The 12,751-nt window shown below is 44.3% G+C and overlaps 1 protein-coding gene across 13 annotated transcripts in view; it reads left to right on the forward strand.

Annotated features, from left to right (window-relative positions):
* The window catches only part of MICAL3 (microtubule associated monooxygenase, calponin and LIM domain containing 3), a 194,652-nt gene that overhangs the window by 11,692 nt on the left and 170,209 nt on the right, over positions 1 to 12,751 (forward strand). Inside the window, exon 1 of one of the 13 annotated variants that reach the window (XM_081022583.1) lies at positions 1,921 to 2,251. The exons of 11 other annotated variants lie outside the window; for them this stretch is intronic. The gene's annotated coding sequence lies outside the window, so the exon portion shown is untranslated. Of the gene's footprint in view, positions 1 to 1,920; positions 2,252 to 12,751 lie in introns of those variants that run through there. One more of the 13 variants, XM_081022589.1, reaches the window with a different exon arrangement.

Here is a 12,751-nt window from a genome sequence, read left to right on the forward strand (position 1 = left end):
TCTTCTGTTTCTCTGTCTACCATGGCTAGCTAGAGAGCATGCCAGTTAGGTACCAGGCTAAGTTCTGGTGTATAAAGCCCTATATAGCCTGGAATACTAGGATGCCTGAAACTTAAAAAGAGGTCCATTCTACACAATGTAGGAATTGGGCCTTTAATGTTGTGGCACCTACTCTTTAGAATTGCTTCACCTTGAATATTAGACAAGGTGCCATCTCTGTTTCTGGCACCCGCCAGATCATCCCCTTTGAACAAGCCTTTTGAGTTGAGATCTTTCCTGGTCTATATCTGTACAGTATTGGAATTGTTTTTAAGAATGCTTTAATTGTTTTGTCACTTGTTGTTTGCTGCCCTGGGTATTTTGGGAGGAAGTACAACCAACCAACCAACCAACCAACCAACCTTCCAAATGTGGCATTGAATACCACAGCATGTAGAGGAGTCCCCAGCTATCAAGGCACGTTATTGTACTTTGGAAAAATCTCTAGTACAGTAGTCCTAATCAGTTCAGTTCTTCTCATAACACTACTATTTTAATGCTTTAGCTGTGTCAAGCACACATATTGGCAGCTGCCGGAGGCTGTCACCTCACCTTACCTCATGGGTTTGCCAGCTCTGTTAACTAGTGTACCATATCTGGGCTTTTCGCATGGAACTCTTAAGATTTTTTGGGGGGGGTTGGAGGTGGGAAGGCATCTAACACAGAATGATCAACCCCTGCAAAACTACATTTCCCATAGTCCCTTGGAGAAAGAAAGCTGACTTCTAGGTTTGTTTTCCCTGTAACATCTCTGTGGAAACGAGCTGCTTGCAAGTTATCACAGTAAGGCAGCAGTCCTATGCTTCTTGAGGAGTAAACTTCTTTGGGATTTGCTTTTGAATGTGTGCACAGGATCGGGCCGCAAGAGGAGCTAATGCACTAGCGTAAACGGGGGGGGGGGCGGGTAAGCGAGAGCGAGACTCTTCAGCTGTTTGTATATTGAGAACTCTTTCAAAGCCGTGTTAGTCTGTAGCAGCAGTTAAAAGGCGTCTTACGGCACATGAAAGACTGGCAGATTTATTGTAACGTAGGCTTTTGCGAATAACGCTTCGTGTACAGTATCCGATTAAGCGGCTTCTAGTGCACGCAAGTTTACGATAGAATAAAGCTGCAATTCCATTCACACTAAAACTTGATGGAACTCAAACCCAGGGAACTCGGGGCTTTGCTTCTGAAAAGAGCGGTATAGTATTGCACACTGGAAACATTTAGCTTTCGAAGTACTACAACATTCTCTTTCTCTGTGTGCGCGTATATATATATATATATATATAGATATATGTTTAGACCTCTAATTTCTAACGTCCACCCCCCCCCCCCGAAGCGCAGTGGTTCAAGGGCACTGCGTATATTCGAAAATCCTTCCTTAAACTTTTAGCCGTTCCTGATACAAAGCGCCCAACGGCTCTTGCAATAATCCCGAGCCCGCTTCCTACAGCCGCCGCCTCTCCTACTCCCTCGTGTGCTTTTTTGGCTGGTGTTGCTGTACTGTATTGAAATGGCATTGCAAATTATTGGATAGCTGGAGGTCAAGGTTGCTCTCTTCCCACGTAAGAGGCTGTGACGTGAACAGGGCGTGTGCTGCTTTCTCTCTCTCTTTCTTTCTCCCTCTCCCCTCTTTTCTTTCCTCTCCTCCTTCTTTCCTTGGGACTCCTCCAGACACCTGAACCGCCCTCCGCCGTTAGCCTCTGCCGCTTTAAATGCATTGCGCCTTGGCCCTGCTGCAGTCCCTCGAGCGGCTTCCCATTGGCTGCTTTGCTTCGCGTCTCCGCGCGGCGGCCAACCGCCGCCTTTGCTTTTTGTATCACAATTCGGACCGCACCACCGCCTCTCCCGGCGGAGGGGTGTGCGAGCGGACGCGACCAACTCCGGGACGCCGCTCCCTGTCCCCATTGGCCGCAGTTGGCTAATTCCCGCTCCATAACCCTCGGAGCGGAGCGGCGCGCGTTCTTCTTTAAGAAGCGGGGAGGACGAGCTGGCCCCGTCCGTGTCCCTCGTGCCCAGCAGCAGCAGCAGCGGGCAACGGCTGCCAAGGTGTGTGCGAGCCTGTCGCTGTTCCTTCCCTCGCCTGCCCGGCGAGGAAAGAGCCTGGAGCGCGTGCAACGCGGAGCGCAGCCGGCCGGAGACCAGAAGCCCCAGGGAACCGGGCGACGGTGCAGCGGACTGCGCGAACTTCTTCCTTCCCCAGCCAGCGTGCACCGGTCATGAGCAAGTACGGGAGGCTGCAATGCACCCGCCGGAGGGGGCAGATCGTTTTCCCGCGGCTGGATTCCAGCTCCAGGGTTGAGGATCGGGGCTGGCGGAATAGTGGGGAGGGGTATCTGCCGGGCTGCCTGTCGCTTTTTCTGCACCGAAGTCCCAGGAATCGAGGGCTTTAGTGGGGTGGCCTGTTCCTCCATTGTTGGGGAAGGTGATGCCTTTGGGAAGGGTGTTTTCTGCATGAAGGTTTCTGGTCCTGCTGGCTGCAGAAGAGCGTGGTTGCCGCTCTTTTTTTTAAGGGAGGGTACGCGGAGGCAGTTTATTGGGGTTCCTTTTTTACAAAATAAAGAAATGGGAGCAAGGAATCCTCTTCTCCCCACAAATTTAGATAATAGCAGGAGGAGCGCCCTCCTCGGTTCTGCTCAGAGCAGAGAGCTTCCCTGCTGTGATGTGTGTTGCTGCGGGTAAAGTGGGGGGGGGGAGGGAGGAAGAGTGGGTTTTTAGGACGTTCGTGCATTCTCTATTATGAAAACATTCCTCCGCTCTCTGCATTAATTAATGCAAAAAAACCCACCCGCAGTCTTTTGGGATCCCCTACGTATGCGATCAATAAAAGTGGACCGGAAACCTCTCCTTCACACACAGAGTATCGGAGACAAGCCAATCTTTTCCGTAGCGTCGTGTTAGTATTGCGTATCACTGGTAGCTGGCAGATAAGGGGTAACAGATCCGCATTAACACCGCGGCAAAACATGTGTCTGATTGCCCTGCCTAAAGCGCAACGGCAAAGTCGAAGCCCTGATCTAGGCACGTCTCCAAGGGTGTCCTGTGTTTGAGGATTGTGTGGGATAAGATGCATATGCAGAAATTCTCAGTCTTTTGTTCCTGACTGCTTTCCATATACTGGCATTCACCAGCATGGGAAGGGCTCTGATGTACTTAGTAAGGAGTGTTGGATTTCTAAAATGAGCCAGCTTTAAGCTTGCCAGATTGTTGCACTTCTTCTCTGCAAAAGCTCTAAATCTGGGTTTTGCAAAGGCTGGTTATGGGATACTCTGCCTGTCTTCAAAGGCAGTTTCAATCTCTGTTACTTACTATACATTCTTTGTGGATGAACCTTGGGGTCGGGTGCGGCCGAAGTTTCCTGGGTAATGAAGTCTTCTTGAAAGTGAACCCTAATATTTTGTTGTCCAGGCTTGGAGGGACAGGATAGGCCATTTAGTGGTCTCAAGGGCAGATTGGTCTTGAAAGAAATCCTGTTCAAGTGAGCTCTTTGTCTGAGAGATTTGACAGAGGTGCAGAGTTTTGAAACGGCCCTGTGTTATTGGTGAAGAGCTTTGTCTGGTACCAAGGGGATGTTATTCAGCAAGAGCAACCCTTTGTTATTTTATCTGTGCAAAATGTGCGAACATTTCTAAAATCCCAAAGGCTGCAGAAAATCCTTGTTAGGTGTATTTGAATGGGAGAAATAATCACTTGTAGACCATATATCAGCCACAGCATAGTGGAAAATGTGTTTGGGGAAGATTAATCCCCCCCCCCCGGAAAAGTTCTATGTGTGCCCTTTACTTGGGAGCACAGCAAGTCAGAGAAGAAGGGAAGCAGATTTTTAGAACTGGAAAGAGGTAGCAGGCAAGCTTTTTGTAACTTCTTGTAGATGAATTTATTTTTGCATGGCTGCTTGATGGGGTTGTATTGTTTCAAATGAAGTAAGGATTTATAAGGAATGACATTTTTTTGAATTTGTAAACAATAAAACTTCCCTTATCTGGTGTATACCCCCCTTCCCTGATTGTTGAGTGTACTGTGTTCCACTATTTACTCCAGACAGTTTTATATTGCACAGAAATAGTTTTTTTCTGAGAAATTTGTGGGACTAGGCATGCATGTGTCCACGTGCTATATTTCAAACAGTTAATATTTGGAAGATAATCTTATTTGCCTTGCATATCTTGTCTAGATGTGTTTACAGGAGGTATCTTACGATGCCCTTCATTCTGGGTAGAGAACAATGCAACCAGTTATGATTGATTGCCTTTTTACAGAGTCTAATGTGATAGCTATCCATTAACTATGGGAGAGACAGAAGGGACAGATCTTTGCCAATTCTATTGTGTGGGAAACTACAAAGAGATATTAGTACTGAAAGCAGTGAATTATGCCAAATACCTACTTAAATCCTGGAGTGTGCCAGATGAATTTTCAAGCACTGTCTTGTTTCGGAACTGCTACACCTAGGGGTTTTATGAGTAAAATTCAGATTGGGAGGGCTAGGTTTTTCTCTATCTCTCTCTGTGGAATTTGAGATTCTGAGATCTCCATACTATGAGAGTTGTCAATTAGTGTGTTCTAGTTGGGATTGACTGTTTCTAGATGTGATTTGGTTATGTATGGAAAAAAGTTTTACATTTCCCTAACCCCATAATGTATAGCTAGATTTACCAGGTGCTCTGTAATCTCAGAAACGACTTTAGGCTCCTGCTGCACTCTTATGAATAAAAGGGAGCAACCTGAGGGAATTCAGGAAGCCTGGTAGAAGCACTGGGTGGTATTCAACTAAATTTTACTCAGGGTAGACTCCTTGAAATTATTGAACTGAATTTAGGCTTCTTCATTAATTTCAGTGCATCTACACTGAGCAAAACTTGGTAAAATAGCAAGCATTGTTCTTTGTGTACCCTGTGCTTTCCTCACCATACAGTCTTTACTCAGTGAAGACATCTGAAAATGCTCTCCATTCTGAGTGACCTTGAGGCAGTCACTATCTCTCAGTGTAAACTACCTCACAGGGCTGCTGAGTGAATTTGTTGACTGCAAGACCAAACCATTTATGCTTCATGGAGGGCAAGATGCAAAATGTAGTTAAGTGCACCTGTTACATATATATGGGCCCATTCACACGTGTAATATTACCATGCTGGTGGGCTATTAATAGGTGACATTCTAACATTCTAACATTAACACATTCATGGGCCAGTGTGTACAGTAAGTGTGTGCATGCAGAAAATTTACACAGGTCAGGGCTTTCACCTTCGCTTGCATCCATAGAGGTCCATGGGAATTTTTCCAGCATGGAGGGGTAAACCACTGAAATGGGGGAGCAGATGGATTTATTTTTTTAAAAAATGAAGAGAAGAATATCTATACATGTTGTCACTTATCTCAGGTTTCACAAATGCTAGAAACAAAAGTTGGGAATTGGAGTTATGGTTCATCTGGGGTGGATCTGCCCCCCCCCCCATTTTATATTGGGCCCAACTCTTACGCACTGAATATAAAACAGGGGTGAGTGTTTAGGATTTGTCAAATAGAAGCAACTGATTTTATGGGCATATCTTTCATGGTCTTTTGGAAGTCATACTACCAGATCTCATAGAGGGCATGTTTACTGTTAAATAGAACATCTTTCTGTAATCAATAAAGTTGTGGCCTAAATTCTGCCAAAAACCGAAACCAAAATTTGAGTCAAGTGTGAATTTATTTAGGGGGGAGGTTTCTGGGTCTGAACACGCAATAGGTTTAACCACCTGCTGATTATAAGAACTAGGCCCAAAGAGACAGCTTGAGGTAGCCAGAACAGTTTCCTTTGTAAAAGAACAGCTGTTAGGTTTAGCAGGTTGCAGCCTACTGGATTTCCTTTCCATTTGAGATATGCCTAGCAAGAAACTTGGGAGGTTGCTATTAATAGATTGCAGGGGGAGTTGTTCTGCTGCACAACACCTGTAGGGACATTGATTCTGCAATCTGTCCTTCTGGGCAGGAGCACATTTAAAGGGCATTTGAAGGATGGAGGATTAAACCCCCCTCTTAACACGCAGGGGGAAGGGGTCTCATTCACTTACAGCCCAACCCTTTGCATGTTTTCTCCAGAAGGAAATCCCACCATGTTCAATTATGCTTACTTCCAAGTAAGAGTACAGTGGTACCTTTGGTTGCGAATGGGATCCGTTCTGGAGGCCCGTTCGCAACATGAAAAGAGTGCAAACTGCAGCGGCGTGACTGCACACACATGGGTTGTGATTCGCCGCTTCTGCGCATGCGCATTATGTCATTTCTTTGCACTTCTGCGCATGCACGAGCAGCGAAACCCAGAAGTAACCCTTTCTGGTATTTCCGGGTCGCTGCAGGATGTAACCTGAAAGAACGTAACATGAAGCAAAGGTCACATGAGGTATGACTGTACAGTGGTACCTCGGGATGCAAACGGGATCCGTTCCGGAGCCCCGTCCGCATCTTGAATGGAATGTAAGACGCGATGGTGTGTCTGGGGGTTGCATTTTGCCGCTTCCGCGCATGCACGTGATGTCATTTTGAGCGTCTGCGCATGCGCAAAGTGCAACCCGGAAGCGCTCAACCTGAAGCACATTCAACCCGAGGTATGACTGTACTGTACATAGAATTGGAACTCATGCTTCCCTTGCTGGCACACTCTTCTTTAAAACCCACATTACAGACACACTTAATTGTTGTGGTTGCAAGCTGCAGCAAGCAGGCAAGTGTCTGGTTATTTGGACGTCATAAAAGTAATTTCAGACTTTCCATTGTAAAATCTGGGCATAGGATAGCTGGAGGGTGAAGATGTCATTAGTAAATACGTACTTTTACCTAGGCACACATATGCGTTTTGTGTTAATTACGTTAATCCTCTCAATCTGTTCTTCAGGATTTTAATCAGGTAGGTCCTGGCTCCTAGGTCTTAGCCAAAGTGTTTAGTGTGAACTTGTGCACAGATACCTGAGCATAGCTTCTGGGCATGTAGCTTTAATTTTAAACATTATGCACCTCCAGTGTATCAGTTCTCTTACTCTTCTGATGAAGGTTGCAACTCCTAGCTCATTCAATTAATTGATGGCATCTTACCATGAATATGGAACAATTCCCCCCCCCCTTTTCCTGCCCCATGGGACTATAAAATGAGTTTATCTCACTCAAGGATAATAAACTCTGCCTCCTATTTCCCGAGGTTTATTGATAGTATATAAAGACCTGTAGCTAGTTATTTGACAAGTTATTGCTAGTCGGTAAGCAATCTGTTTACTATTATATTTATTAAGAAAATGTATATCCCTCCCACCCTTCCAAAGGATTTGCATTGCTTAGGGTGGCTTATAACGGTAACACCAAGCAATGGTACAAGGCAGGCATCGGCAAACTCGGCCCTCCAGATGTTTTGGGACTACATCTCCCAACATCCCTAGCTAACAGGACCAATGGTCAGGGATGATGGGAGTTGTAGTCCCCAAACATCTGGAGGGCCGAGTTTGCCTATGCCTAGTATAAAGGAACAACAAAATGAGAGAGAGAGATATAAATGAGGTCCTGCTACATAAATGCAATGAAACTAGCAGGTTAAATGCCCTTTGGAATACATTTTTGACCAGATTACAAGAAAAAGTGAAAGCAGGGGTAGATGGATTTCATGAGGTAAGAAGTTCCATAAAATATAAGATGTTCTATAATCTGGCCACAGAGGAGGCCTTTTCTCACAGCTTCTCACTTCTGCCTCTGCCTGTGTTCAAATGTCTAATTAGACTGTTCTCTTTCCTAGTTTTTCTCCCCATTCCTCCAGTTTTCTTAGCTAATGCTGCTGCTGCTTCCCTCTCCTTTTCTAGACACTTCTGTCTGTTGTGCCTGTCTCTAGAACAGGGATGGAGAACTTGTGGCCCTGCTGATGTTGTTGGACTCCAACTCCCAGAAGCCCCAGCCATCATGGCCAGGGATGATGGGAGTTGTAGCCAGCAACATATGTTCTCCATCCCTACTGTAGAAAAAAATGACTCTTCTACCTGCCCACCCCTTCTTCTGTGACAGTTGGGCAGCTCCGTCAAAAACTTTGAGGCTTCTACTTAGATTTTTGTCATAGACATGGTCAATGTTGTTTATCTGCGGTAGTGATTACAGAACTATGCGTTGGAAAGAAGCCACTGACTTCACTAACACAAGAATGCTGCTGATTATGGTTTAGGTAACATGGCAGATGTAACCACTGTCTGGAATGAAATTTGTGAACAAGTCCTGAACATGTTAAGACTTCTGAATCGTTACTCAATTAGAAAAGCAAGTGAGAAGACGGTATTTGACACAGACTTAAGGTTAATCACCAGCCAACCACAGTTCTTAAGAAAAGAAGGTTGTTGAATCTCTATGAATTTTTTCAGCTTCCAAGCTAATCTCGACACTAAAATGGTGAACATCTGGAGACTTAGCTTTATATTAGCTGGCTTTGTTAGTCTTAAACATGAAAATCAATTCTTTGACTCGCTGTTGGCTCCTTTTGCCTTTTCACCTACTTTTGCATAGCTGCTAAGAGTTGCAAAATGTCAACACACACACTCGTTACAAATCTCTCCCTTAGGGTTCAAAATGTAAGGTTAAAATAGTAGGCACTGTGGGGTCTTACATAATCAAGACACTTGTTTTCAAAAGCTAAATGTGGAACAGAATAGGAGTTGGCAGAGTCTCCTTCAAACAGTATATAAATCAGCCGGGTTCAGTGATGGATCTAAAGGTTCTTCGTACTTCAAAGTAAGTTTGTGCAAAATGACACTGCTTCAGGAGTGCAGATTCAATCCTCGTGCTGATATTTCTGTGTTGGTTTTGAAGATGCATAGACATTGAAATATATTTACTTTCTCTTAAGATAGTAACTAATGTAACTAGGTACAATAGAATCACCTTATTTGGATATTTTGGGCCAGGTTCGGTTGAATGCATGAGGTCAGGAAGTGCTTACAAAACCTTTTCTTGATCAGGTCCCTGTGTCTGTACACTCCTCTCATAATAAGCAACTGTAGGAGCAGAAATATCCACTGTATTATGTAAGATTTGTTTGTCATAACACACTTGACTCATTGTTTTGGAGAATTTATGGCTATAGTGGTGTCATTCTAATAGGTTTTGGCGATTGTTTGGAAACACTGCAAAAAAAAAAAAAAAAGCTAAATTGTATGGATTAATCACATTTGTTAGACAGTTCTGACAAATGCTTTATGCTTTGGACTTGTTTATGGAGAGTGAATATTGTCCGGAAAAAGGTTACACAGAATTTATTTTTGAATTAGGGTTTGCATTCAAGCTTACTTGTAAATACCAGCTTTTTACTTCCTACTTAATGTGGGTCTATAATTTTAGGTGATGTGCATCTTGGCATAACTCAATGAATTCAGCAGGACTTTTATCCTTGCTTTATGTGGCTTTCAAATATTCTACTGTATGCATAATCTGGAAAACATTAATGTTTAGTACAGTATATGAGTATTCTTTAGGCTGCACTTTGAAATTATATTTTACTCTCATCTGCCACACCATCTGCCTTCAATTTTCTTGGCTAATATAGGACACTGGAACTGTAGAAGGAAATTTTATTGTTGACCAGAGGTATGCCAGGTAGACACCCTGAACATCTGCACAGATTTCAAGCTTCCTTTAAGAAAGGAGAGTGTTTCTTGACTGCTGCTCTGTATAGCGATAAGCTCAGAAGAAGAAGAAAAGCATGAAACCTGCAATTATGTTGAACATTGGCTCTTCTTAGCCTTGTGGGCAGTAGTGAGCCTATCAAAATACAGGCTTCTGTTGATTTGGGAGATCTTCAGCAGAAATAAGCAATGAAGATACTCATTAAGATTCAGAGCTGCAAAAACAAGTGATGGAGTATGTCAGTGGGTGCTTCACTGCTATCTTCTTTCTTTTTCTACAATTGTTTATGCAAAAGTGTCTGAACATGAAAGCATGAGGAAGGACCCTGGGGATTCTGCTTGCAGCAAGGTCTGTGTCACTAATGAGTTTAGGATTTACATGAAAAATATTTTCTCTTTCCCTTCCAGTTGCTGCTAAGGGCAAGCTGTAAGTGCATGTGTTAGACCCTCCCCACTTACAAAATATAGACATCTATATATAAAAATGATCAGATTTATATTTTGCCTTTTTCTGCCATTCCACCTTTAAAAACTGTTTTGTTCTTCCCATGGCAAACCAGTTCAGAGAGACATCTAATGTTGATAAGTCTATTAAAATAACCACATTGACTTAAGCAAATTGCCTTTCCAGGTGGAAATGTCTTACCTGTGGAAGACCTTCTGGCTTTGATTTTGATGGGACTCCAGGGGAGAGGGAGTTGGTGTGGAGCAGGGGTTAGTGGGCTCAACTAGGAAGCTGCTTGGGGTGAGGAAGAGAAATGTGGAACCTAAGCAGAGCCAGAGTCAAAATCTCTGTACAGAACCCAAATGAACTGTCACCAACTCAACTGTGTGACGATTGCGTTGTTCTTAAAAAGCTGCTCTTGCGTACCTTGGCATGTGAAAATTAATGGCAACTGTGTACCGATTTTATTTAAGGTGATTGACAATGAACTGAATTGATTTCTAACTCTTCCAGCCCTACATGGAGATGCTGGGGATTGAAATTTGGGGCTTTCTCCATGCAAAGCAGATGCTGTACCAGTGAACTACTGCCCCTCCTTGATTCAGTGGGACTTACTCCTGTCTAAGTGTAGGATTGCAGTCTGAGACAAGTTGCCCATAAAATACATTGGTAGGGAAAATTAGAATGTTTTGTGGTGGGGTCTTTTCGCACAATAGCATCCTCAGTTGTTGTTTTTAAGTACAAATTCACCCTGTTTATCTGCTAAATATGAATGCTCTGGTTTCTGTTTCTGAAGACGGATCCATTGAGTTCCAGATCTATAGAATTCAGAATTGAGATAGCTCAGTCAGTAGAGCACGAGACTCTTAACCTCAGGGTTGTGGGTTCAAGCCACACATTGGGCAAAAGATTCCTGCATTGCAGGGGGTTGGACTAGATGACCCTCGTGGTCCCTTCCAACTCTACAATTCTATGGTTCTGTGATTAAAAAGGCATGAAGTTTAACTGAAGCAGTTCAGAACTGCAGGTTTAGAACTGCAGGTTTAGAACTCCAAGTTTAGAGCAGGGAGTGTGCTTATTTCTGAGAATGCACCAGTCTTCTCTCATCCAGTAAGAGATCCCATCTGGCTCTCGGTGCCAAAATCTTGGGACTGAAGAGGACAGCAACACTTCAATTTCTTCATTAGCTGTAGAAGGGTCTCCATGGGGGGATACGACTTGAAATGAGTGATGGGTGACAGGTAACCTATACCCCAGAGTTCTGCTTACTAATGGGAAAGTGAGAGGTGAGGAGGTGACTGTCCAAGAACAAGGAGGTTTGGAGCTCCAAAGATTTAAAATAAAAGTGGCAGAATTTGCCTGAGGGTGACTTTCATGCAGCACAGAGGATGAGTTAGCACTGTATTCAAATTCACTTAACACAAATGAGCTAGCTTTTTCTGTACTCTTGTATATTTTAAGTCCACAAAAGTTACTAACATGCAATGTTTTTACTAGCCTAAGAGATTAGCAGCCTGTGTTTTCTTGCTAGCCATGAGAAAGGGAAGACTTGGCAGTCTGGTTAAAACCCTGGGTTGTATCCTGTGAAGCCATCTTGTCTGCACAAGGACTTTGCTTGTGCAATGGAACTTCCTTTTAATCCCCAAGCTTCTGGGGCAGATTTGGGGAGTGCAGGAGGGAGGGGAAGGCTCTGTTGCACTTGTACGAATAGACACCTTCATTGGGAACAACCCTTTTGTCTTCTATCAAACAGGATGACAAAGAAGGAATAGAGCCGAATGATAGTTTTTCCAAAGACAGCATGTAAACTAGGAGAACTGCCTGAGGTGGTTGTTGTTTAGTCGTTTAGTTGTGTCTGACTCTTTGTGACCCCATGGACCAGAGCACGCCAGGCACTCCTGTCTTTCACTGCCTCCCGCAGTTTGGTCAAACACATGCTGGTAGCTTCAAGAACACTGTCCAACCATCTCATCCTCCGTCGTCCCCTTCTCCTTGTGCCCTCCATCTTTCCCAACATCAGGGTCTTTCCCAGGGAGTCTTCTCTTCTCATGAGGTGGCCAAAGTATTGGAGCCTCAGTCCTTCCAGTGAGCACTCAGGGCTGATTTCCTTCAGAATGGATAGGTTTGATCATCCTGCAGTCCATGGGACTCTCAAGAGTCTGCTCCAGCACCATAATTCAAAAGCATCAATTCTTCAGCGATCAGCCTTCTGTATGGTCCAGCTCTCACTTCCATACATCACTACTGGGAAAACCATAGCTTTAACTATACGGACCATTGTTGGCAAGGTGATGTCTCTGCTTTTTAAGATGCTGTCTAGGTTTGTCATGGCTTGTAGGCTGGTTGTGAGATATATTCAGGAGAAGGCTAAGGAGTAAAGCTTACAAAAATCTGGAGTCCTTAAGACTCCATGGTGCCTTATATGTCTCCTTCCAGCAACTCCTGCAGCCAAACTGGTGCCAAACGTATTGCTCTGCTTTCCTTTGGAACATGGTCTGTGAAGCTGAGAGAGGGGGGTCTTGTCATCTGGGCAGCCCAGGACCTCCATACACACTGCCCAAGCTTGCACCCCAGGGAGGTCACTTTGGTGCTGCTAACACAGCGCTTTGACTTCACCTTTGAAGGCACACTCCATTGTTTGCTGAGACAGATG

This window comes from Podarcis pityusensis (genome assembly GCF_964106645.2).
Source record: "Podarcis pityusensis genome assembly, chromosome: 10".
In the NCBI taxonomy this organism is placed as follows: domain Eukaryota; kingdom Metazoa; phylum Chordata; class Lepidosauria; order Squamata; family Lacertidae; genus Podarcis; species Podarcis pityusensis.